This window comes from Mobula hypostoma, chromosome 11 (assembly GCF_963921235.1).
Source record: "Mobula hypostoma chromosome 11, sMobHyp1.1, whole genome shotgun sequence".
Lineage (NCBI taxonomy): Eukaryota > Metazoa > Chordata > Chondrichthyes > Myliobatiformes > Myliobatidae > Mobula > Mobula hypostoma.
This window is the reverse complement of record NC_086107.1, coordinates 62925698-62950593: the sequence shown is the minus strand read 5'-3', so window position 1 is coordinate 62950593 and position 24896 is coordinate 62925698. Positions and strand designations below refer to the sequence as shown.

The 24896-nt window shown below is 43.9% G+C and overlaps 1 long non-coding RNA gene across 1 annotated transcript; it reads right to left on the bottom strand.

Annotated features, from left to right (window-relative positions):
• Positions 1 to 1295: 1295 nt before the first annotated feature.
• LOC134354309 (uncharacterized) lies at positions 1296 to 19189 on the bottom strand. The gene is made up of 3 exons (XR_010019768.1): positions 19052 to 19189; positions 18096 to 18250; positions 1296 to 1474 (listed from the first exon to the last, which is right to left on the bottom strand). It is a non-coding gene; the product is annotated as an uncharacterized LOC134354309 (long non-coding RNA).
• Between the last annotated feature and the right edge of the window lie 5707 nt (positions 19190 to 24896).

The following is a 24896-nucleotide window of genomic DNA, read 5'->3' as shown; positions in this document are numbered from 1 at the left end:
TAGATCTTGTCTTATACTTTTTAAATTAGCCTTTCCCTATTCAGGACCCTACTTTCAGATCATTCTCCTTGCTTCTCATAACTGCTTTGAAATTTGCAGAGCTACATCATTTACTCCAAAAGACTTTTTTGATACTCCAATTATTGCTCGGCCACATTCCACAGGATGAGAACCCATACCATCTCTAGTTGGACTAATCACATACTTTCTCAAGAAAGCTCTCTTGAACACACTTAAAAAATTCCAACCATTGCATTTCAATCTGTGGTAATCACAATCGATAATGGGAAACAAATCCCTCACTGCTTATTATTCTTGCGCTTGTGTGATTTGCCTGAATTTTGGGTCCTCAACCAACTGCTGACTGTTATCAGGCTGCCAGCAAGGTTTTTGGTTCGACATTCTAACAATATGACCTCATTTGAAGAGCTTTCTGGTTTATCTTCTCCAATTATTTTAGTAAATGAATGTTGCAATACCACCACTTTTACATTCCTTCCCCACCCCACTCCCATCATTGTAGAAACTTAGAATGATGGAATATCATTTTTAGTCCTTTCCTTCTGTTACTTAGTCTCTGTGATAAAATAATCTTATTGCCTTATTGGTTCAAGCTTCTCACATTAGAACAGAATTTTGCATTCATCCATGTCTGTTGCACCTATTGTGCTAACTTAATTTTCCTTCTGTATTTGATCATATTTATCATCTTGTCAACTGTATGTCTACCTCATATCCCATTTCCCAGCACATGGCACTGAAAGTAATCCATAGTTAAAACTTTTGGAGGTCCTGCACCCTGAATTCATGTTGCAGGACCTCATTACATCCATGGCACCAGTAACAATAAAACCACAGCCTTTGGCAATATAGCCTCTACCTTTAGAAAGCTTTGTAACTGTGCTGTCACATCATCGATCCAGACACGATGGAGATAAATCATAATCTTGGTTGTGCATTGACAGCCATAGAAGCACCCATCAACTCGACTCACTCCCAAGTCATGTGCCTCAAGGGAGAGTAGATGTTGCTCTGTCTTTGGTGTAACCCTCAGGCTCGGCCAGCAGGTGTTCGTCTAGAGGAAAACAACTCCTGGCCCCGCCAAACTGAGAAATCTCGTTTGTGTGGATATTGCGTGATGTGTTGCCTGGTTACAAATCCGTACCGCAAAATATCAAACAGTACACAATATGCTATTAAATGATAGAACTTTATAAATCTTAATCTGAATAAAGGGTTAATAAAGAAAATAAAAAGGACCCATCTAAGGAAAAAAGTCTCTTGTGCATCGTTGGAGCTCACTGATACGCCTATTCATCAACCATCAACCTCCTCCGAGCGTCGCTGACCTCCAAGCGTAGCCGGCCCTCGGACCCTCACTCCTCAGTCCACTCCATCTGGTGGTCTTCCAACTCTCTCCATTTGCGTCCTCTCTCTCCATCGCTCCCCAAAGAAAGACGCGAAAATCTCTCTTCTAGACTCACAAGAAAGAACAACATTTCTCCCATTGGATAACATACACTCCAAAGCCCTGTTATCTCTAGTCACAAACCAAACATTGCTGCTACAGAGAAATCATTGCCTTAACAGGGGAACATTACATAGAAGCCATTCCATTAGCCTTAGCAGTAAAACCTTACAGTGTGTTACGTTGGTCAGGTCTTGACAAGGCTGGAATTGGAGGAAGGGATGTAAATACCACCACAATGAAACACAAATTGGCTGGAATATGCATACTATGAGCATGATTGGCAAACCCATTCCTTAGCCCGCCTGCTAGGGCGCACAGACCACATGGCAGATTCCGTGATTATGACAGCCCCCCCCCCCCCCCCAGAGCATAAGAATGTTCCTCAGGAACATAGCACTCTCAACCCATGAGAAACTACACCCTACCCTGCACTGGGTGAGACGCCATGAGGTGCCACACAGAAAAGACCTGGGAGCCATCCACCAAATGGGGGGTGATTGGAACAAGGAGATGGTAGTCACCTGCTTGAGCTGGGAACATGGAACTCTGGGTGGATCTCCATTGATGATGAAAGGCTCAATCTACATGAGGTCTTGTTGATAGCCTTCTCCACTATGAATGGTCCCACACAAAGTGGGGACAACTTGTGGCTCTTGACTTTCAAGGGAAGATCCCTTGATGCCAGCCAAACTTTCTCCATGGCATGAGAGGCCTCACCTGTCAGCCTGCTGGGCTTATGATTTCTGAGCCCTGTCCTGTCTCTAGTCTCTGCCCAAACCAATTGGGAGCTCCAAGATGTGAGGCTGGAAGAGGCAAAGCACCATGGGTTGTCTCCAGCTCCTGTTTAACTCTCAATCTGGCTATTAAATTAGGGGTGGAAACCAGATGAAAGGCTAGTTGTGGCTCCCATAAGAGAACAAAAGGCCTTCCAAAAAGGGGACATGAACTGTGGTCCTCAATCAGACATTATGTCCTCAGGGAAGCTGTACTGCCTAAACCCATGAGGGTGGCAATTTCACAGGAGGACTGGAGCTTAGGAACAGCAATAAAGTGAGCAGGCTTGGAGAATCGAACCACAATTACCTGAATGATCTTGTTTCCATCAGACGGGGGCAGACCTGTGATGAAATCACTGAGAGTGGGACCAAGAGTGATGAGGCACAGGACCAACAGGGTGTTGACACGATTTCTTGTTCTGTGCGCAAGTGGGACAGACAGGAATGAAGCCATTGACATAGATGGCCACTAAAATCATCTCTTGATAAATTCCAGGGTCCATTGAATTCCTGAATTGCAACCAGATGAGAGGAGTGACTCCATTCCAACACTGTAGGGCGCACCCCGTGGTAGGGACAAATAGCTGGTTGGTAAGTCCCCCACCTAGGCCTGGAACTAACTGTTGGGCAGCCCTCACCTCTGTCTCTATTCCTTAAATTACAAGAGCAGCAATGCGCGAGCAAGGAAAAATTGGTCTGGATTGGTGTTATCCTCTGGGATGCAGAACTGCTGGGAGGCCTTAATCATTTAAGAGAAGTTCTTGTGAGCTGTCTAAACCAAAATGGTGTGCACTGTTGCCTACAGCCAGTGCCGCCATGCCTTCCGATCTTCCTTGACTGCCAAAAGTTCATGATTCCCAACATCATAGTTACACTCAGTTGCAGTCAAGCAATGGGAAAGAAAGGCACAGGGGTTCAGCTAGCTCTTCACAGGAGAGTACAGCTCCGGTGCTGTCATCTGATGCATCCACTGTTTTGCTTGTCCAATGGATCTTGCAGGGATCTTCTTGGTGAGGACATTTATGGGGGCTGCAATAGAACTGAGGTTTCTGATGAAGCAACGGTAAAAGTTTGCAAACCGCATGAAGCATCACACCTGTTTGAATGTAGATGGTTTCGGTCACTCTGGGACAGCCTAAACTTTACACAGGTCCACTTGAACACTGGAAGCGGTGCGTATATAGCCCAAAAATGACACATGATCTTTATGGAATTCACACTGCTCTGGCTTGGCATAAAGGTTATTTTTAAGGAGCCTTCTGAGAACCCTCTGAACATGCTGGATGTGTTCCTGACAAAGGTGGGAACAGATCAGAATGTGTCCAAATACACAAACGCAGACTGATTCAACATATCCCTGAGCACATTGCTGACTCAGGCCTGAAAAACAGCAAGGTCATTAACCAGACCAAATGGCATCACAAGGTACTTATAGTGACCAGTGGAATTGTTGAACACTGTCTCCCAATCTTCCGCTTCTCGGATACGGACAAGGTTATAAGCAATGTGTAGATCTATCTTGGAAAATATGACGTTCAAACATAGAGGCAAGCAGGGAAAGAGGATAACAGTTCTTCACCGTGATGTTGTTTAGAAGCTGGTAATCAATACAGGGATGGAGTTTGCCATCCTTCTTGCTCACAAAAAAAGAAGCCCGCCCTGCTGGCAAGGTTGATGAATGTATATACCCTAAGGCCAATGCCTCCTTGAGCACCATTCCATGGTCACCATTTCAGGATGAGAGGGGGAAAGGAGGCAACCCTGGGGAGAAACAGTGCTGAGTGAGAGGTCAGTGGCGCAGTCTTATGGCAGGTTTGGAGGCAGGGAGGGGGTCTTCTTTTTGCTGAAGACCTCAAGAAGCTTGGCATATTCAACCAGAATCCCGATCAGGTCAACTCTAGCAGTTGACACAAAAGGGGATCTGTGGACAAGAGCTTGAGCTGGACCCAGAGAGGTAGACAGGCATACTGGTTCCCCCACTTGGTGTGTCTTTAGGGACCAATTAATCTGTGGGTTGTGTTGAGATAATCAGTGATGACCAAGCACCAGTGGTAGTTCAGTTGAATCACCGGGTCGGAGAGCTCTTATCTGTGGTTGCTTTCTAGCATGTTGGAGGGGTTCTGTGGAAAGGTGGATATTGCCAGTGGCCAGAGACCTACCATCCGGGGCCCTGACACTGATATTTTCTTTCAATTGCTGAGTCAGAACTCTCCATTTTTGAGCCAGAGATATATCCCTGTGTTTCCCGGCTGCCCCGAAGTCAATAAGTACCTGAAGCTCATGGTTCTGAGGTCCCCACAACAAGGAAGCTGGGAGCATCACGCATTTAGGGGAAGTCACTGCAGGGGGAACAAACCCAACAAATCTCCTCTTCCTGCTGACAGGTGTTCTGTTTTACTGGGCCTTTGGGACATGTCCTGGATCATCACAATAGAGGCAGAAACCTATTCCCCTGCACCGATCTCATTCCTTCTGAGATAGGCGCATGTGCCCCACCTGCATAGGCTCCTCTGGAGACTGGGTAATGGGTAATGAGGGAATGGCTGAAGATAGGCAGTAATCCAAAGAGTAGGGAGCTCAAGATAATCTTTCCCTCCGCCATTCAGTTGTTTGGTTGTCAGCTCAAATGACCAGATTAATCAGGTCACCCAGACTGTCCTGCTTGTCACACACTGCAATATCCTGCTGAATCCTGCATTCAGACCCCACTGGAAGGCAATAATGATGGATATTTTATTTCACCTTGTCTCCACCCCATGCAAACGGAACTTTACTGCATAGTCCCTCACTGTCCCTCTACCTTGGCACTGGTCCAGGGGCGGTGGGCAGCCTCCTGAAGGTTAAAAACTCTCTTGAACTTAACAACAAGTTGCTGAAAGGACTGACCTGTGGGGCAACCTTGTTCCCACAGAGCGTTGACCAGGCTAAGTGGGGGTCCATCTAAGAGGTTCAGCATGTATGCCAGTTTACAAGCATCATCACTGATCCAATCAGGCTGGGCTTGGAAAGTCAGATCATACTGGGTAATAAAATTCCTGCAACCATCAGGGTCACTGGAGAATCTGCCTGCTGAGGAATACTTGGTTCTGGTCTGGACGTGGTTATGGGAATTGGAGCATTAGTGGTCAAGGTTAATGAGTCCGGTTAAAAGGAGGATCTGGGAGATGCTGGGAGTGGGACTGACATGGCTAAAGACTGCTGAATCGTGTTTATGAGAGTGGTGGTGGCTGTCACCTGATTCTGGCTGTCAGGAGTGTGTTGCTGAACTGTCCCTGCAAGGGCTGGCACCTATTCTTACAACTGCGACTGGACACACCATTTTAAAAGTAGCTGTCACACAGCATCAGGGACGTCAGCCAATCCAGCTTCTACTGATTTTAGTTTCTCCTCCACAAACTTCGGTTTGGTTTGGGCTTGTCATTCCGGAAGTATCTGTCGCACTGCTACTGTTACTTCTCCCAAGACAGCTTCTGCCAACTGTAACTTATTTCCTGTCTGACCAATGAATGTCAGGGCCAAGGTCAGCTGCTCTTTCTCTGCTGGGTCCATTTTCTTCGGTCAAGACAGGATGTGCTGTCATAGCCCAAGCACAGAGAGGGAGAGACACACTGAAGATGATTAACTGACAATGGGGGCAGTGCAGAAAATAAGGGAAAAATAATAAACACTAGGGCAACTAGAACTGACAAACTAAAGCTAACACCGAAACAGAGGCTTGGCTGTAGTTGCTTAATAATAAATAAATGCCTGTCCTTAGGTAGTCTTCTTTCCTGAAACCAGGACAACAGTAAGTAGGGAATATAGATGTTGCTTTGCTTTTGGTTAAGTCTTGACAAGACTGGAATGAGAGAAAGAGAGTTAAACACCACCACAATGAAACCCTAATTGACTGGAACGTGCATACTCACAAGCATGATTGCTGAACGCTTTCTGCAGTCCACGTGCAAGTGCGTTCAGACCCTGGGGCAGCCACCAAGTACCCCCAAATCTCATTCATAATAATAGACTCTAACATTTTGCCTAACACTGAAGTCAGGTTAGCTGATCTAAACTGTTCTGCCTTTGCCCCCCTCCCTTCTTAGAGTGCAGTGATATTTATGATTTTCCTGTCCTATGGAATCATTTCATACTCTATTGATCCATGAAAGATCACTACTAATTCCTCCACAGTCTCTTCAGCTACCCCTTTTAGAATAACACTGCAGTGTGGTCCATCTACTCGAAGTGACTTATCACATCTCTCAGCTCCCAATGTACCTTCTCCTTAGTAATAGTGACAGCACTCACTTCTGCCTCAGCACTCTTAAATTACTAGCATGCTACTGGTGTCTTCCACAGTGAAGACTGATCCGAACTACTTATATAGTTCATGCACCATTTCAATAACCAGGGTGCATTCTATCATGATTACTGCCTCCTAAAGATCCTTTATCTTAAGTTCCCTAATCAAATCTGATTCATTACACAAAACACTAGGCCTTTAACCTAGTTGGTTCGACCACCAGCTTCTCAAAAAAGCCACCTCATAGGTATTCCACAAATTCTTTCTCTTGGGATCCAGCACCAACCTGATCTTCCCAATCTACTTGCATATTGAAATCCCCCATGACTATCATAATATTACCTGTTTTAGATGCCTTTTCCAATTCCCATTGTAAATTGTAAGCCACATCCTGGCTACTGTTGAGAGGCCTGTATAACTCCCATCAGGGTTTTTTTTTAGCTTTGCAGTTTTTTAACTCTATCCACATCTCCTGATCCTATGTCACTCCTTTCTATGATTTGGTTTCGTATTTTATCAACAAAGCCATCTCACTTCCTCTGCCCACCTGCCTGTCCTTTCAAAACTATGTGTATTCTTGGATGTTAAGCTCCCAACTGTGAATTCCTTCAACCAAAAACACTGTGGTTCCCACAACTCCATACCTGCACATTTCCAATTGTGCTACAAGATCATTATTTAAATATAACACTTGAAGTCCCATACTCACCCCACACACACACACACACACACACACACTATTTAGTTCAAAGCCCTATCAAAAGTATTAGTTATGCAATTCACTGGACCCTTGTCCCAGCATGGTTTAGATATCGCTCATCCTGTTGGAACAGTTCCCCCTTCCTTAATACTGGAACAAAGTTCCCCATGCCTCCTATGCCAAACTTTGAGCATTTAGTTCCCTGATCTTATTAACCATGCGTCAATTTGCGGTTGGCTGAAGTAACAATTCAGAGATTATTACACTTTTTGTTCCGCATTTTAATTCAGTCCATAGCTGCTCAAATTACCTCAGCAGAACCTCTTTCCTCCTCCTTTCCATGTTGTTGGTGCCCACATGGACCACAACAGCTAGATCTTCCCACTCCAAATTCCACTTACTTCATGATCTCTGATTCAGTAACATCACAGTAGCATTACTTTCTATTTTTTAATGTTTATAAATATCAATTTTTGCATATCTCAAAGGACAGATCTCTCTTTTAATTGCAAATATACTTTAACTGGCCAGCATGTGGCGCCAGAAACTCACAAGAGACATTTCTGCAAAATTGAATAACCCAGGTTACTGGTATCTTTCTTTACTTCTTTGCTTCTCACTTTGTGTTCCCTGCCTTGTGAGTCTTGGTATTTTGGATTAAGTTTTTCATCCTTTGTAAATGCCCCCCCCCAGGGTTTGCCCCACTCCTTTGTTCTCTGTAGCTTAGTATGTTTCTCTCTTGAACAACTACTTGCACTTATAGAACGTGTCTGACACGATAAAGCATCCTGAGGCTTTGTAGGATGATAATAAGATTAAAAACCTGTTAACACTAAGTCAGAAAAGCAGCAAAGAGACGTGACCAAAAATTTGGTCAGAAATGAGAAATGTTTTAGCGTCTGTTTTGAATGGGGGAAGCGGAAGTTCAGAGTGAAAGGTTTAGGGAGGGAATTCTAGGATCTAATACTAGATAGCAGGGTTAGGGTTAGGGTAACCAATGGTGAAACAAAGACTGATGTGAAACACACGAGGGCAAAACTGGAGGAATCTACAGGTTTCATCTGTCAGATAAAAGCAGGGTTGAGAGTTTGAAAGACCACAAAAACAAATATGATAATCTTATATTCAAGTCATCAACCAATCAAAATGGGTGTGAACAATAAGGATGAAAGTGCTGAGTGTGCTTCTCTTGGTATGTTTTAAAATGCAGTGAGATGGGTTTTTGAATGAGTTGAGGTGGTAGAGGATTAGAAGGCGAGATGGGATGGTGATAGGTACAGGTTTGAGGAGTTTTGGAATACCCAAATCTAGACGTAAAAAAGTTTGGAGCCACAGGATTATGCAACATGCTCTTAAGTCCGCAATATTCTCTCCAACCATCAATTCCCGTTTCCAGTAATCCTACACTATTCCCACAACTTTTTTCTCCGGACATTCCCATCAGATCTTCAAATATATCACAAAATCATCTATATATTTGAGGCAATTTATAGTGGCTAAAATAAACTACCAACCCACACATCACAGGTAGAAACCAGGACACACTGAGACAGCACCATGGATCAAGACTGAACCTGAGTTGTTAGAGCTGGAAGGCAATGTTTTATACTTAATTTTTAGACAGTCCTTCAGGGTGGAGGATTACTTGCTTCCTTTCTGGATCATCTTCAATCTTTCACTGCTGCAGTCAGAGATTTCCAACTGCTTCAAAAGGGTGGCAATCATACCAGTGCCCAAGAGCAGGGTGAGCTGTGTCAGTGACTATTGTCCAGTGGCACTCACGTCTACTGTGATGAAGTGCTTTGAGATGTTGGTCATGGCCAGAATCAATTCCTGCCTAAGCAAGGACCTGAACCTGCTACAATTTGTTTATTGCCACAATAGGTCTACAGTGGATGCAACCTCACTGGCTCTGCACTCGGCCTTGGATCACCTGGACAATAGTAATACCCATGTCAGGCTGCTGTTTTTTGATGACAGCTCAGCTTTCAAAACAATAATACCCGCAGTTATAATCAACAAGCTCAGAAATCCTGGGCCTCTGTAGCTCCTTCTGCTACTGGATCATTGACTTCCTCTCTGGGAGACCACAGTCTGTCCAGATTGAAAATAACTCCTCCTCACTGACTATCAACACTGGCACAACTTAAGGATGGGTGCTTAGCCCACTGCTCTATTCTCTCTATACCTACGATTATGGGGCTAACCACAGTTCAAATGTCATCTGTTAATTTGCCAATGACACAATAATTGTTGGCAGAATTTCAGGTGGTGACAAGAAGACATACAGGAGCCAGATAGATCAGCTGGTTAGGAGGTGTCGCAGCAACAACCTTGCCCTCAATGTCAGTAAGACCAAGGAATTGATTGCAGACTTCAAGAAGGGAAAGTCAAGGGAACACACACCAGAGATCAGAAGTGAAAATGGTGAGCAGTTTCAAGTTCCTGCATGTCAACATCTCTGAGGATCTGTCCTCGGTCCAACATAGTGAAGCAATTACAAAGGCGGCAGGACAGTGACTATACTTCATTAGCAGTCTAAGGAGAATTGGTACGTCATCAAAGACACTCACATATTTCTACAGATTTAAGTGGCGAGCATTCTAACCAGTTGCATCACCATCTGGTATGGAGGGGCCACCGGAGACGACCAGAGAAAGCTTCAGAAAGTTATAAGCTCGGCCAGCTCCATCATGGGCACTGGATGTTAAGCTTTATAACTTTAAAACATTAAATGAATTCAAAGAAACTCATGAAAGTCCAAAAATACAGTTGTAGTTCGAGTTTACTTTTTAGCAAGCTGCGCACGTATCACGTAGTAGATTGATGACGTATACAGTTCATGTATTTACACATTGCCTATGAAAACTGTTCTAGTTGGATACCTGCTTTCATCATCCCTGGTGACTTTCATAGAGTGTCACGGTCTTAAGTCTCTCCAAAGTTTTGTTAACACATCCTGGTGAGCATATGGGGAGACAGCCTACTCGATCATTGCTACTATCCCTTCCACAATGCTTACAAAGTGCTTCTCCACCCACCATTTGGAAAGTTGGACCACTCCTCCATCTTGCTTCTGCCAATATACAAGCAGAAGCTGAAACAAGAGGCGGCCATAGTTAAAACCATCCACTGTCGGTCTGACCAATCGGTCTCCATGCCACAGAACTGCTTTGGCGACATCAACTGGAACGTATTTCATGATGAGGATGTCTCCAAGTTCATGGAAGGGGTCACGAGCTTCATCCAGAAGCGCATTGAGGATATTGTCCCCCAGAAATTGGCCAGGGTCTACCCAAACCAGAAATCCTGGATCAACAGTTCCGTGCAAACAGCACCTATCGCGCGAAACAAAGCTTACATTGCTGATAACAGCAGGAGCTCAAGAAATGCAGCAATGATCTACGCAAAGTATCCAAGGCAGTAAAACAACAATACAGGGATAAGATCCAGACACAACTCTCCACCAACAACACAAGCAGTTTATGGCAAGGTCTGCAGACCATCGCAGACTTCAAAGCTAAGCGCAGTGGTGCTGCCGACATCGCTGCCTCTCTCCCAGATAAGCTAAACTATTTTTACGCTCAGTTTGATGTCAGCAACACTGAGCTGCCAAAGTGATCTGCACCTTAGTCATGTCTGAGGCTGAAGTACTCAGGGTTTCCAACGGATGGACAGTTGCAAGGCTGCAGGACCGGACGACATCCCACAGCGGGTACTCAGAGTGTGCGCGGCACAACTAGCAGGTGTGTTTACAGACATTTTTAATCTCTCCTTCTCCCAGTGTAGAGTGCCCTCCTGCTTCAAAACATCCACCATTGTCCGTGTAACTAAAAAGACCAAGGTAACATGTCTGAACGACTGATGTCCTGTCGCACTCACCTCAATAATAAGCAAATGCTTTGACAGGCTGGTCAAAGACTACATCTGTAGCTTGCTGCAACCCACGCTGGACCCCTACAATTAGCTTACTGACACAACCGATCAACAGATGATGCGATAACCACAGCTCTACACATAGTCCTTACACATCTGGAGAAGAAGGATGCTTATGTGAGAATGCTGTTCTTGGACTACAGTTCAGCATTCAACACCATAATTCCCTCCAGGCTCGATAAGAAGCTCAGAGACCTCGGCCTTCACCCTGCCTTGTGCAGCTGGATCCTGGACTTCCTGTCAGATTGCCAGCAGGTGGTAAGAGTGGGCTCCCTCATCTCTGCCCCTCTGACCCTCAGCACAGGTGCCCCTCAGGACTGTGTCCTAAGCTCCCTCCTTAACTCTGTGTATACCCATGACTGTGATGCCACCCACAGCTCCAATCTGCTGATTAAATTTGCTGATGATGCTACATTGATTAGTCTAATCTCAAATAATAACAGGGTAGCGTACAGAGAGGAAGTCATCACCCTGACACAGTGGTGTCAAGAAAACAACCTTTCCCTCAATGTGGCAAAAACAAAGGAGCTGGTTGTGGACTACAAGAGGAATGGAGACAGGCTAACCCCTATTAACATCAGTAAATCTGGGGTTGAGAGGGTGAACAGCTTTATATTCCTCGGCATACACGTCACCGAGGATCTCCCGTGGTCTGTACATGCTGGCTGTGTGGCGAAAAATGCACAACAACATACCTTTCACCTCAGGACTGCTGAGAGTCTAGGGTCACCTTCCCAACCATCAGAGATATTTATCAGCAGTGCAGCATACGTAGGGTCCTCAGCATTGCCAATAATCCCTCATATCCATCCAACAATCTCTTTGACCCCCCCCCGCCCCCCACAGCATCAAGCAGGAGGTACTGTAGCATTAGGATAAGAACTTTTAGGATAGTTAACAGCTTCTTCCCTCAGTCCATATGACTGCAGATCTCTCTGCCACCATGTATGAATCTCATCATACAGTCTCATCACATATGAAGTGCCAGTAGCATTATACCTTTTACTTTTTAACCGTACATGCACCTTATTATTTGTTAATTTATTTGTGGCAATATTACTTTACGTGTTACGTGTGTGAGTTGTATGTACGTTGTTGCTCACCGTGGTCAGGAGGAACGCTGATTCATTTGACAGTATACATGTATACAGTAGAATCACAATGAACTGACCTTGACCCTTCAATGGAGTCATGGGAAGAGCCAGCTTCCAGGAACGAACAGTTTAAATTTGATAAGTGCAGCCTTATTTTTTAAAAATTATAACTACTTGTTATGCGGCACCTGTTTTGAACTAGCTCCTCTCTTTCCTCAACCATCATTCTTCAACAGAAACTCACAAGGCATCAACACATAACCCAGTTGTGCCACAGGATTGCTGGGAGGCCATGCTCATTCCCTAGATCTATAACATCAACCTTTCATGTTCATTTGTTGCTCCACACTCCAGCATTTAGTCTCTCGTGTCTCCATAGATTTTCTCTGTTGTCTCCCCACCCCACCCCCAGATGAATTTGTTAAATGTATCCAGGAAGGATTCTTAAACCAACACGTGGACAGTCCTGTAAGAGCAGGGGCTTTACTGGACCTGGTGTTGGGTAATGAGCCTGGTCAGGCGACTGGTCTTTCATTGGGTGAGCAGTTAGGGAACAGTGACCACAACTCCTTAACTTTCAGGATAGCTATAGATAACGGTAGGTACGGTCCTTGCGGGAGAGTTTTAAATTGTAGTAGGGTGAATTACGAGGGCATTAGGCAATACAAACACCTAAGTCAGGAATGCTGTTCATCGACTATAGCTCAGCATTTAACACCATCATTCCCACAATCCTGATTGAGAACTTACAGAACCTGGGCCTCTGTACCTCTCTCTGCAATTGAATCCTCGACTTCCAAACTGGAAGACCACAATCTGTGCAGATTGGTGATAATACCTCCTCCTCGCTGGCGTTCAACACTGGTGCACCTCAGGGGTGTGTGCTTAGCCCACTGCTCTACTCTCTGTTCACACATGACTGTGTGGCTAGGCATAGCTCAAATACCATTGATAAATTTGCTGATAATACAACCGTTGTTGGTAGAATCTCAGATGGAGACGAGAAGGCGTATAGGAATGAGATATGCTAACTAGTGGAGTGGTGTCGCAGCAACAACCTGGCACTCAACATCAGTAAGACAATTAGTAAGAGCTGATTGTGGACTTCAGGAGGGGTAAGATGAAGGAACACATACCAATCCTCACAGAAGGATCAGAAATGGAGAGAGTGAGCAGCTTCAAGTTCCTGGGTGTCAAGATCTCTGAAGACCTAACCTGGTCCCAACATACCAAAGCAGTTATAAAGAAGGCAAGACAGTGACTATAGTTCATTAGAAGTTTGAAGAGATTTGGTATGTCAACAAAAACACTTGAAGACTTCCATAGATGTACTGTGGAGGGCATTCTGACAGGCTGCATCACTGTCTGGTATGGGGTTGGGGGGGTGGGGGGTGCTACAGCACAGGACCGAAAGAAGTTGCAGAGGGTTGTAAATTTAGTTGGCTCCAACTTGGGTACTAGCTTATAAAGAACCCAGGACATCTTCAAGGAGTGGTGTCTCAGAAAGGCAGCGTCCATTATTAAGGACCTCCAACACCCAGGGCATACCCATTTCTCACTGTTACCATCAGGCAGGAGGTACAGGAACCTGAAAGGACACAGTCAGTGATTCAGGAACAGCTTCTTCCCCTCTGCCATCCGATTCCTAAATGGACATTGAACCCATGAACATTGCCTCACCTTTTAAATCTATATTATTTCTGTTTTTGCATGATTTTTAAGCTATTCAATATGCGTATACTGTAATTGATTATTTGTTTGTTTATTTATTTTCTTCAGTTTCTATATTATGCATTGCATTGAACTGCTGCTGCTAAGTTAACAAATTTCACGACACATGCCGGTGATAATAAACCTGATTCTGATATTGATTCTAAACTAAGTGGAGTTAAATGAGAACACCTTGTTTTTCTGACATAACAACACCAGGCATGACAGGTGTTTAAAAATCAGTTGCACAGAGTACAGGAAAGGTATATTCGTGTTCAAAAGAAGGACGAGGATGTCCAGAGAGGTGATGAATATGGTCAAGAAGAAAAAGGAAAAGTACTTAAAGCTTCAGAAGTTAGGATCAAACGAAGGACATGAGAAGTATAAAGAAGCCAGAAAAGAACTAAAGGAGGGAATTAGGAAAGACAGGAGGGGCCATTGTAAGTGCTTGGCAAGGATGTGAATATGAGTACTTTGTTTCAGTATTTACCAAGGAAAAGGATATGGAGGATCAGGAGATCAGTGCTGAGTTTACAAACAAGTTAGGGCATTTAGAGATCAAGCAGGAGCAAGTGTTGGGACTCCTAATGAGTATTAAGGTGGATAAGTCCCCAGGACCTGATGGTATTTACTCCAGGTTATTGAAAGAGGCAAGAGATGAGATTGCTGGGGCCTTGAAAAATATCTTTGTGATCTCTCTAGCACAGGCGAGGTCCCAGAGGACTGGCAGGTGGCTAATGTTGTACCTCTATTTAAGAAGGGAACAGGGGAAAGTTCTGGGAACTATAAACTGGTGAGTCTCACGTTAGTTGTAGGGGAATTGTTGGAGAAAATTCTTAGGGATAGGATATATGAACATTTGGAAGCCCATGGTCTAATCAGGGACAGCCAGCATGGCTTTGTGGCTTACCAACTTGATTGAGTTTTTTGACAAGGTGACGAGAGAAATTGATGAGGTTAGGGCAGCGGATGTTGTCTACATGGATTTTAGTAAGGCATTTGACAAAGCTTCTCATGGGAGGCTAATTCAGAAGACGTATTTGAGCTGGAGGTCTGTAAGTAGTGGTGTTCCCCATGATCTTTTCTGGGACTTCTGCTATTTGTGCTGTATATATATGACTTGGATGAAAATGTAGATGGGTGGGTTACTAAGTATGCAGATGATACCAAGATTGGTTGAGTTGGGATAGTGTCTGACACTGACAAAGAATACAGTGCAATATAGATCAGTTGCAGATACGGACAGAGAAATGGCAGATAGAGTGTAACCCAGATAAATGTGAGGTGTTGCACCTTGGGAGAGCAAATGGAAAGAAACAGTACACTGTCAGGGACAAGATCTTGAGCACAGAGATCTTCAGATCCAAGTTCATAGCTCGTGGTGGCTATACGATGAGGTGGTTAAGAAGGCTTATGGAATGCTTGCTTTTATTAGCAGAGGCATCGAGTTCAAAAGTCAAGAGATTATGTTGCAACTTAATAAAACTCCGGATAGGCCACAACTGGAGTATTGCATACCGTTTTGGTTGCCCCACTATAGGAAGGATGTTAAGGCTTTGGAGAGGGTGCAGAAGAGGTTTACAGTACTAGGATGCTGTCTGGTTTAGAGGATGTGTGCTATCATGAGAGGCTATCATGAGATAAACTTTGGTTGTTTTTTTCTGGAACGATGGAGGCTGAGGGGAGATCTAATACAGATTCATAAGATTATGAGAGGCATAGTTAGAGGAGATAGTTCCCCAGAGTTGAAGTGTCTAATACCAGAGGGCATGCATTGAATGTTAGGCGGGTAGGTTCAAGGGGGATGTGAGAGATAATTTTTTCCTCAGATATTGGAGGATGCCTGGTATGGTAACAGAGGCAAACACATTAGGGGCTTTTAAGAGACATTTCCTTAGGCACATGGATGTAAGAAAGATGGAGGAACAAGGGCATTGTATGTGTAGGTAGGAGGGTTTAGTGTTTGGGTGTTTCTAGTTTCTTACTGTTTAGCTGGTTTGCACAATGTTGTGGGCCGAGTGGCATGTTCTTGTGCTGTGCTTGTCATAGGGGGCACTGGTGGCAGACTCAAATGCAAGACACAGTACTAGGAACAGGACAGGACTAGAGTCTAGAGATAGGGATGTGACTCGATGCAGACTAGGAGCTGGGACAAGAACATAGACTAGGGCTAGGACATTGGCTAGGCAAGCGGGACCGGGACTAGGAACTGGGAACTAGGAACCTGGACTTGAGCTCCAAGCCAGAGACTGGACAAGGACCCAGAACCTTGGTCTTGACTCAGGCTCAGACTCCAGAACTAGGTGAGGACACGACGTGGGTTGGGGGACAGGACGAGGGAGAGCATGGACAGGACAAGGGAGTGCATTTCCCAACAGGTCCCAACACTAGGTAGCGCCAAATGGCCAGACCTACCTAGCAAAGGCGTGGACACAGAGATAATTAAAACAACAATAGACAATTCCTTATTTTGCTCCAGCAGATGAACTTGACAGCAAGGCAGGGCAAGGCAAGGCAAGGCTTCAGGAGGAAGGGACAGAGAAGGGATTCAGACAGGGGGTTTGGACAGGAACAATGCAGCAACTGAAGCTGAATCAAGGAGGTGAAACCAGGAATAAGGAACGATGGAACGGACTGTGAACCGGAATCCGGACATCACGGAGCGGACCATGACAGTACTGTTCTATGTTCTAACTTACTCTATCCTACACCCAGCTGTGTCCTCAGGCAACCTTTTCAACTACTTACAACTCTATCAACTTCTCATGTCATCTGCAAATTTACCTATCACAGACCCCAATGCTCTCATCCAAATCAGTGCTCAGGCTCTCTTTATATTACTTTGAACATTAACCCCTTACTTATTTCCACAAAATGCAATGTACACTGGATTTATGGCCTTAAAAATGAGGCTTTGCCTAAGCACAAGTATCAAGACTGAAGTGAAAGGCAGGGCATAATTCATCATTGAAATGCAGAGCATTGAGACTTGAAGACCTTGTCCACAGACCAGGCCCATTTGGGGATGCAGTGTCCTGAGATTAGCTATCTGTCACCTATGCTGCACAAGTCTCCAGAAAGGCAGATTTAAGCACAAAAAATAACATTTTTTTTCACCTGTTGTTGGCTGCATTGCCATAAAATGTGAGGCATTTATACGGCTGCAACACTTAGTGTTTAGGAATTTGCAGAGTGAAGGCATGGGTTATTTCATATCAGCTGCCAAGGCAAACTTGACTGAGTTTATCTGAAGCAAATCTATACAATGCCAGTGGGTTCTACTGGTTGCTATCAAGCAGACATTTTACCTTTTTTTTTGGTAACAGTTAATCCTTTCTTTAAATGGACAGAGAAAAATATGGGATTGCTTGTAACTGTCAAAACAAAAGTGCTCTTACTTTCAGCAGGCCATTGCTTAAAAAAGGTACTAAGTCATGAACTACAAGGAACTTTAAAATTCAGTAATTATAATCCTAGAATCCAATCCACAGTGCAGTTCTCATCGTGCCTACAAGTATAAAGCTTCAAGTATTAACTGCTTTTTCTTCCAGGCCACCCAGACATGAGTAATGGGAAACAAGCATGCAGTAGAGACAGTCTATAGCTGAGGCTGGCAACAACAGCAAACACCACTTTAAAAAAATCTATAAAACAGAATAACACACTCGAAGTAAAACAATTTCAAATAATGACTCTCTTTCCCTGTTGGCCTTTTCTCCTTGCAGCAATATAGGATGAAAGGTAACCTGATAGAGGTGTATAAGTTAATAAGGGGCGTTGATCGTGTGGATAGCCAGAGGCTTTTTCCAGGACTGAAATGGCTAACGTGAGGGGGCATAGTTTTAAGGTGCTGGGAAAAAGGTACAAGGGGGATGTCAGGGGTAAGTTTTTCACACAGAGAGTGGTGGGTACGTAGAATGCTCTGCCAGTGAAGGTGGTAGAGGCAGATACAGTAGGGTCTTTTAAGAGACTCTTAGATAGGTACATGGAGCTTAGAAAAATAGAGGGCAATGCGGTAGGGAAATTCTAGGCAGTTTCTAGATTAGGTTACATGGTCGGCACAACATTGTGGGCTGAAGGGCCTGTAATGTGCTATAGATTTCTACGTTTCTATGTTTATACAGACCGAAAATATCCTGGCTTAGGATAGGCTGAAAATTCCTTATTGAATCTGATTAAGGCTGGGCTCTCTTCTTCAGTGTCAGAGAGGCATTGATGCATTGGCTTTCACTCAGTAGTTCCCAAACTTGTACCGGACTTACTCAAGTGCAGAATTCATTTCTGTAAGGAAGGAAACAAATTGCTAAAAAGAGTTCTATGGAAAATAAAAACAAAAAATGTTAAAAACATTCAATAGGCCAGGTAGCAAATGTGAAAAGAGAAACAAATATATTGTTCAGGTCAACTCTGTTTCTCTACTTCCACAGTTTTCTGTTTTTTACTTTAATTTCCAGCAGCTACAGTTTCTTTTATTTGTTATTACTGCAGGAATGGCAGAAAGCTGATAGTTCCATTTGGAACTGCAAGCCAGGGCCAAGAGGGTTCTACATACAAATGAAGCCACAGACTTTCAACATAAAGACAAAAGAGCCTTAAGAACCACACAAAATGTCTTGGAAACACAGCTTCTTCCCTTCTGCCATCAGGTTTCTGAACAGTTTACAAACCTGTAAACATTACCTAACAGTCCTGATGAAGAATCTCAGTTTAAAATGTCACTGTTTATTCCCCTCCATAGATGCTGCCTGACCATTTTGAATATGTTGCTCAAGACTACCAGCATTTGCAGAACCTCTTGTGTTTAACGCTACATCATTATTCATTTTTGCCCTATTTATTCATTTTAATTCATAGAAATTGTTTGTCTTTATACTGTACTGCTGCTGCAAAACAACAAATTTTACCATGTATAAGGCAGTGATAATTAACCAGATCCCAGTGTTGTACTGGGACTGAAAATGAAGAAATTAGTGCTCTAAAATACACAAGTTAACAACTTTGAACAAATTGTTTTACCAAGCAGATTACCAAACCTTCAGTATAGCACTGAGAATAGTTTCCATAACATGCTGTATGCCTTACCTCTCCTAGTGTGTAAGAACAGCATGGCTCTCACTCTAAAGTGAAATAATTAAAGCACTGGGCACTGCCATTTGAGCTACAGAATGTTATCTTGAGGATGGCATTTAAGATGAATTCACTGCTTCAGCAATGTGATTCCCGCCAGCAAAGGCAGCAATGCTCATTAATAATTCAGGTATCTGTTATGTCAGTAAATGATCACATGTAGCAACTCTGGACATGTTTTATGCTGATAAGGACAAGCCTGGCCTTGTTCCTTGATATTCAACAGGGTTGGCACTGTAGCTGTAATGTGTGCTGTCAAACATTACAAGGTAGTTGCTAACCAAGGCTTCTTTAACTACACCTCTAATCAATAATATAAACAGCAGAAACATATACAAGAAATAACAACTCCCCCCCCCGTTCCCCCAGAACAACACACCATTATGCCTGAGAAGCATTTTATTGATCCTTCAGATTGAGAAGTTAGAGATATAACAAATGTAGACAAGATGGTTGTCCTGCGTGATGTGGGATTTCAGGGTACCTAATGACGGTTTCCCTGACGACTAAATCTTCAGGAAGTGCACCCATCCTCAGCGCCTGACAGACAAAGTCAAGGAAATGGAGCTGGAGTTGGATGCACTCAGGGCCATCCAGACTTGAGTGAAGGAAGAGTTCATAGATGGGACTTTTACTGAGGTAGCCATACCCAGAGTGCAGTGTTCAGATAGTAGATGGGTGACTACCACAAGATGTAATGGCAGTAAGCAGTCAGTGCAGGATTTCCCTCTGGCCATCCCCCTTTGAATAACACTGGGGGTGGGGGGCAGTGGCCATTCCCCTTTGAATACCGCTGGGGATGGGATGTTGGAAATGACCGACAGTATAAGGGGACAGCAGCAGCTGACATGCCAGTGTCACTATGGCCAGTGCTGAGGCTCAGCAGGGAAGAGTAAAGTCAGGCAGAGTGGGTCGTAATAGGATACTCAGTAGTTAGGAGAGTGGACTGCAGATTCTGTGCTCATGAAACAGAATGCAAGATAGTGTGTTGCCTCCCAAATGATAGGGCCCCATATGCCTCTGAGTGCCTGCAGAGGATTTTCAAGAGAGAGGATGAGCACAGGTTGTGATACACATTGGCACAAACAACCCCGGAGGTAGAAAGGGGAAAGAGGTCCTGTGCAGCAAGTTATAGGTATTTAGGGAAGAGGCTGAAGATCAGAACCTCCAGCATGGTAATCAAGTCAAGTCAAGTCAAGTCACTTTTTATTGTCATTTCGACCATAACTGCTGGTACAGTACACAGTAAAAACGAGACAACGTTTTCCAGGACCATGGTGCTACATGAACAATACAAAAACTACACTGATCTACGTAAAGCAACACAAAACTACTCTAGACTACAGACCTACCCAGGACTGCATAAAGTGCACAAAACAGTGCAGGCATTACAATAAATAATAAACAAGACAATAGGCACAGTAGAGGGCAGTAGGTTGGTGTCAGTCCAGGCTCCGGGTATTGAGGAGTCTGATGGCTTGGGGGAAGAAACTGTTACATAGTCTGGTCATGACAGCCTGAATACTTCGGTGCCTTTTGCCAGATGGCAGGGGGGAGAAGAGTTTGTATGAGAGGTGCATGAGGTCCTTCATAATGCTGTTTGCTTTACGGATGCAGTGTGTGGTATAAATGTCTGTAATGGCGGGAAGAGAGACCCTGATGATTTCTCAGCTGACCTCGCTATCTGCTGCAGGGTCTTGCAATCTGAGATGGTGCAATTCCCAAACCAGGCAGTGATGCAGCTGCTCAGGATGCTCTCGATACAACCTCTGTAGAATGTGGTGAGGATGGGGGGTGGGAGATGGACTTTTCTCAGCCTTTGCAGAAAGTAGAGACGCTGCTGGGCTTTCTTTGCTATGGAGCTGGTGTTGAGGGAGCAGGTGAGATTCTCCGCCAGGTGAACACCAAGAAATTTGGTACTCTTGATGATCTCTACGGAGGAGTCGTCGATGTTCAACGGAGAGTGGTTGTTCCATGTCCTCCTGAAGTCAACAACCATCTCTTTTGTTTTGTTCACATTCAGAGACAGGTTGTCGGCTCTGCACCGGTCCGTTAGCCGCTGCACCTCCTCTCTGTATGCTGACTCATCGTTCTTGCTGATGAGACCCACCACGGTCATGTCATCGGTGAACTTGATGATGTGGTTCAAGCTGTGTGTTGCAGCACAGTCGTGGGTCAGCAAAGTGAACAGCAGTGGACTGAGCACACAGCCCTGGGGTGCCCCCGTGCTCAGTGTGGTGGTGTTGGAGATGCTGCTTCCAATCCGGACTGACTGAGGTCTCCCAGTCAGGAAGTCTAGGACCCAGTTGCAGAGGGAGGTGTTCAGGCCCAGCAGACTCAGCTTTCCAATCAGTTCCTGAGGAATGATTGTGTTGAATGCTGAACTGAAGTCTATGAACAGCATTCGAACGTACATGTCTTTTTTGTCCAGGTGGGTTAGGGCCAGGTGGAGGGTGATGGCAATGGTGTCGTCTGTTGAATGGTTGGGACGGTACGCGAACTGCAGGGGTCCAGTGAGGGGGGCAGCAGGGTCTTGATGTGCCTCATGACGAGCATCTCAAAACACTTCATGATGATGAACACTGGATTACTCCCAGTACCCTGTGCTTTCCAAGGTCAAGAATAGGATGATAGTACAGATGAATGAATGGCTGGGAAAGTGGTGCAGGGGGCAGGGTTTCAGATTTCTGGATCATTGGATCTGCTCTGGGGACTGTACAATCTAAAAGAAGGACAGACTACTTCTGAACTGAGGGAGGATCACCATCCTTGTGGGCAGGTTCACTAGAGCTGATGGGGAAGATTTAAACTGAGTTGGCAGGGCAATGTGAACCGAAGGATAGCGCTGAGGGTGGGGCAGTTGGTCTACAAGTTGATGCACTGTGCAGTGAGCCTGTGATATAGGACAGGCAGATGACAGGGCAAAATTATAGTCAGTGGCATAAGATGAAGTGCAACATGGGGGAAAAATCAAAAAGGGTACCCAATACAGGACTGAAAGTGTTGTATTTTAATGCATGCACTATATGGAATAGGGTAAATGATCTTATAGCACAGTTAGAGATCAGTAGGTAACATGTTGAGTATCACTGAGTTGTAGCTGAAAGAAGATTATAGTTGGGGTCTTAAAATCCAAGGGCTCCTCTTGTATTAAAAGGACAGACAGGTAGGCAGAGGGTGTGGACTGACTCAGTTGGTAAAAAATGAAATCAAATACTTAGAAAGAGGTGACATAGGATCAGAAGATGCCGAATCCTTGTAGGTAGAGTTAAGAAACTGCAAGGGTAAAATGACCCTGATGGGAATTACATACGGGCCTCCAAACAGTAGCCAGGATGTGGGCTACAAATTACAACGGGAGATAGAAAATGCTTGTCTATAGGGCAACATTATGATAGTCATGGGGGAATTCAATATGCAGGTTCACTGGGAAAATCAGTTTGGTGCTGGATCTCAAGAGAGCAAAATTGTAGAATGCTACAGATGGCCTTTTAGAGCAGCTTGTGGTTGAGACCATGAAGGGAAAGGCATTTCTGGATTGTGTGTTGTGTAATGCACCAGATATGATTAAGGAGCTTACAATAAAAGAACTCTTGGGAGGCAGTGATCATAATATGATGAATTCACACTGCTGTTTGAGATGGAGAAGATAAAGTCAGATGTTACAGTATTACATGTTGAAGAAATACCTCAACTTCTCTTTGAATAATAAACACAGAACAACAGAGCCTTCATTCAGAAGATTGAACCTACAACAGCCCCTCAGTGCAACACTAGAGAGAATTTGAATTCTATTGCCCTAGATGGGACCGCCATTGAGGACCTCCAACTTGAGATGGCTTTCAGCTAACATCCTAAGATACTCACTGGAAGTTTGGAAGAATGAGGGAAATCTCACTGAACCCTATTAAATATTGAAAGGCCTAGATAAAGTGGATGTGGAGAGGATGGTTCCACTATAGAGGATCTAGAATCAGAGGGCACAGCCCCAAAATAGAGGAACATCCATGTAGATGCTGTAACTTTGTTCATGTTCACTTTCATTCCTGACTGCAAATTAATTGCTTCACTGTCTGCAATTTCCATTGATACGGTGATTTCACCTGCTCCTTTAAATATGAGCTATGCTTCAGCTAGGAGCTGTTTTTGAATGCTTTCTTGTAAGCTGAAATTGACTCCCCTTCCTTCGTATTCCATTTATAAAGCCTAAGGTATCCTGCAATCTACAATGGATTTGTTTCTAAATGTTGCTGCATGACTTTCACAATATCAGCAAAGCTCATTTCAGCTGGTTTGGTGGGAGCAGTCAAACCTCTAAGCAAACTGTGTATTCTCTCAACCGTTGAACTAAGCAAAACTGGCACTTGCTTTTCATTGTTTATTTCATTTGCTTTAAAATACTGCTCAATTTGCTTAGTATACATCAACCAGTTCTCTCTTATGCAATTGAACGTATCAATCTTTCCAATGTAGCCAGCCATTTCTGCTTTTTATTTATCTATTACTATTATCACCCAGTACCCACTGTTAATGAACCCGTGAATTTCATCTGTTTTCTATCTCTTTTAAAATTTGACCATCTCTTCCCTTCTGAAGAACAGGTACTGCGATTTTTTAAAAACTTGAACACCTTTCTGCACTTTTTTCAAACTAAAATGCCTTACTGTGCTTCAACAGGTAGATAGTCTTTCTGGGATAGTTTACAATGTCCTCATCCACACTGTTATTTTTTTGTTGATAACTCCTAAACATAAAACTGATTAAAGGAAAAATACAGAGCCAGGAGATGCATTTGCTCAGTTTCATTTAACTTTTAGCAAGATGTGCACTTATGACATGCTAGTGTAAAGATATATGCCCTACTCAAACCTTTACAGATAATCTGTAGTGAATTATTTAAATGAATAAAGAGTGCTTAATCAAACCATATTCTGGACATATTTACAATATTACACAAATTACTGGTTAAAAACATGTTTTATTGCATTACTACCATTGTGCTATTAAGCAGGCTTTCTGTAAAGTGTTCAGTTAATTAATTTTCACAGTTCAGTATTGCGGTTTCTGCTAATATAAGGATCCATTTACTCAGCTTACAAATGTGTTGTCAGCCAATTAGGTTTGTCTTGTTAATGTTCTGTCCAGTAGGAAGCCATGGAACATCCAGGAGAGCCGGGCGGGATCGGATTTCTGAGGGATATTGGCTGACTTTGGTTCTTTTTTTTGGCAGAGGTTGGATAAAGAAAGGAGTGCAGAGCAGAGCAAAAAGGAAGATGCTCGCAGAATCCCACCCAAAGGAGAGACCCCGTTGTAAGAAGTTCTTCGTACAGACAGATGGTTCCAAGGAGGATGTGCCAATACTTCTGAGTGAACCAGTTCATTTGGAATAGTCTTCGAGGGAAGTCCAAACTGCGGCTGGCGTCTTTTACGCAGAATGTGGGTTCAGCACATGAGTAACCAAAGCAATGTACCTGACTACTCCAGAAATGAGCTCCAACACTTATGTGCACATTTAGACTGGTTTAACTGTACTAGGCCCTTTTTTAAAAATCCTACTTGTTGAACTATCTGTAAATATTCTTCAACTTTAATTTTAAGTCAGTGTGAGGTCTGTTATTTCCTGGCAAGCGATAACCTTGCGGGGGGCTGCATTACACAACATTCACCAGAAGAAAAGAAATTATAGGCCAGTTAGCCTGACCTCAGCAGGCAGGAAGGTGCTGGAGTACTTTATTAAGGATGACACTTTGGGGTACTTGGAGGTGCATGATAAAATAGGCCAAGGTCAGTATGGTTTTCT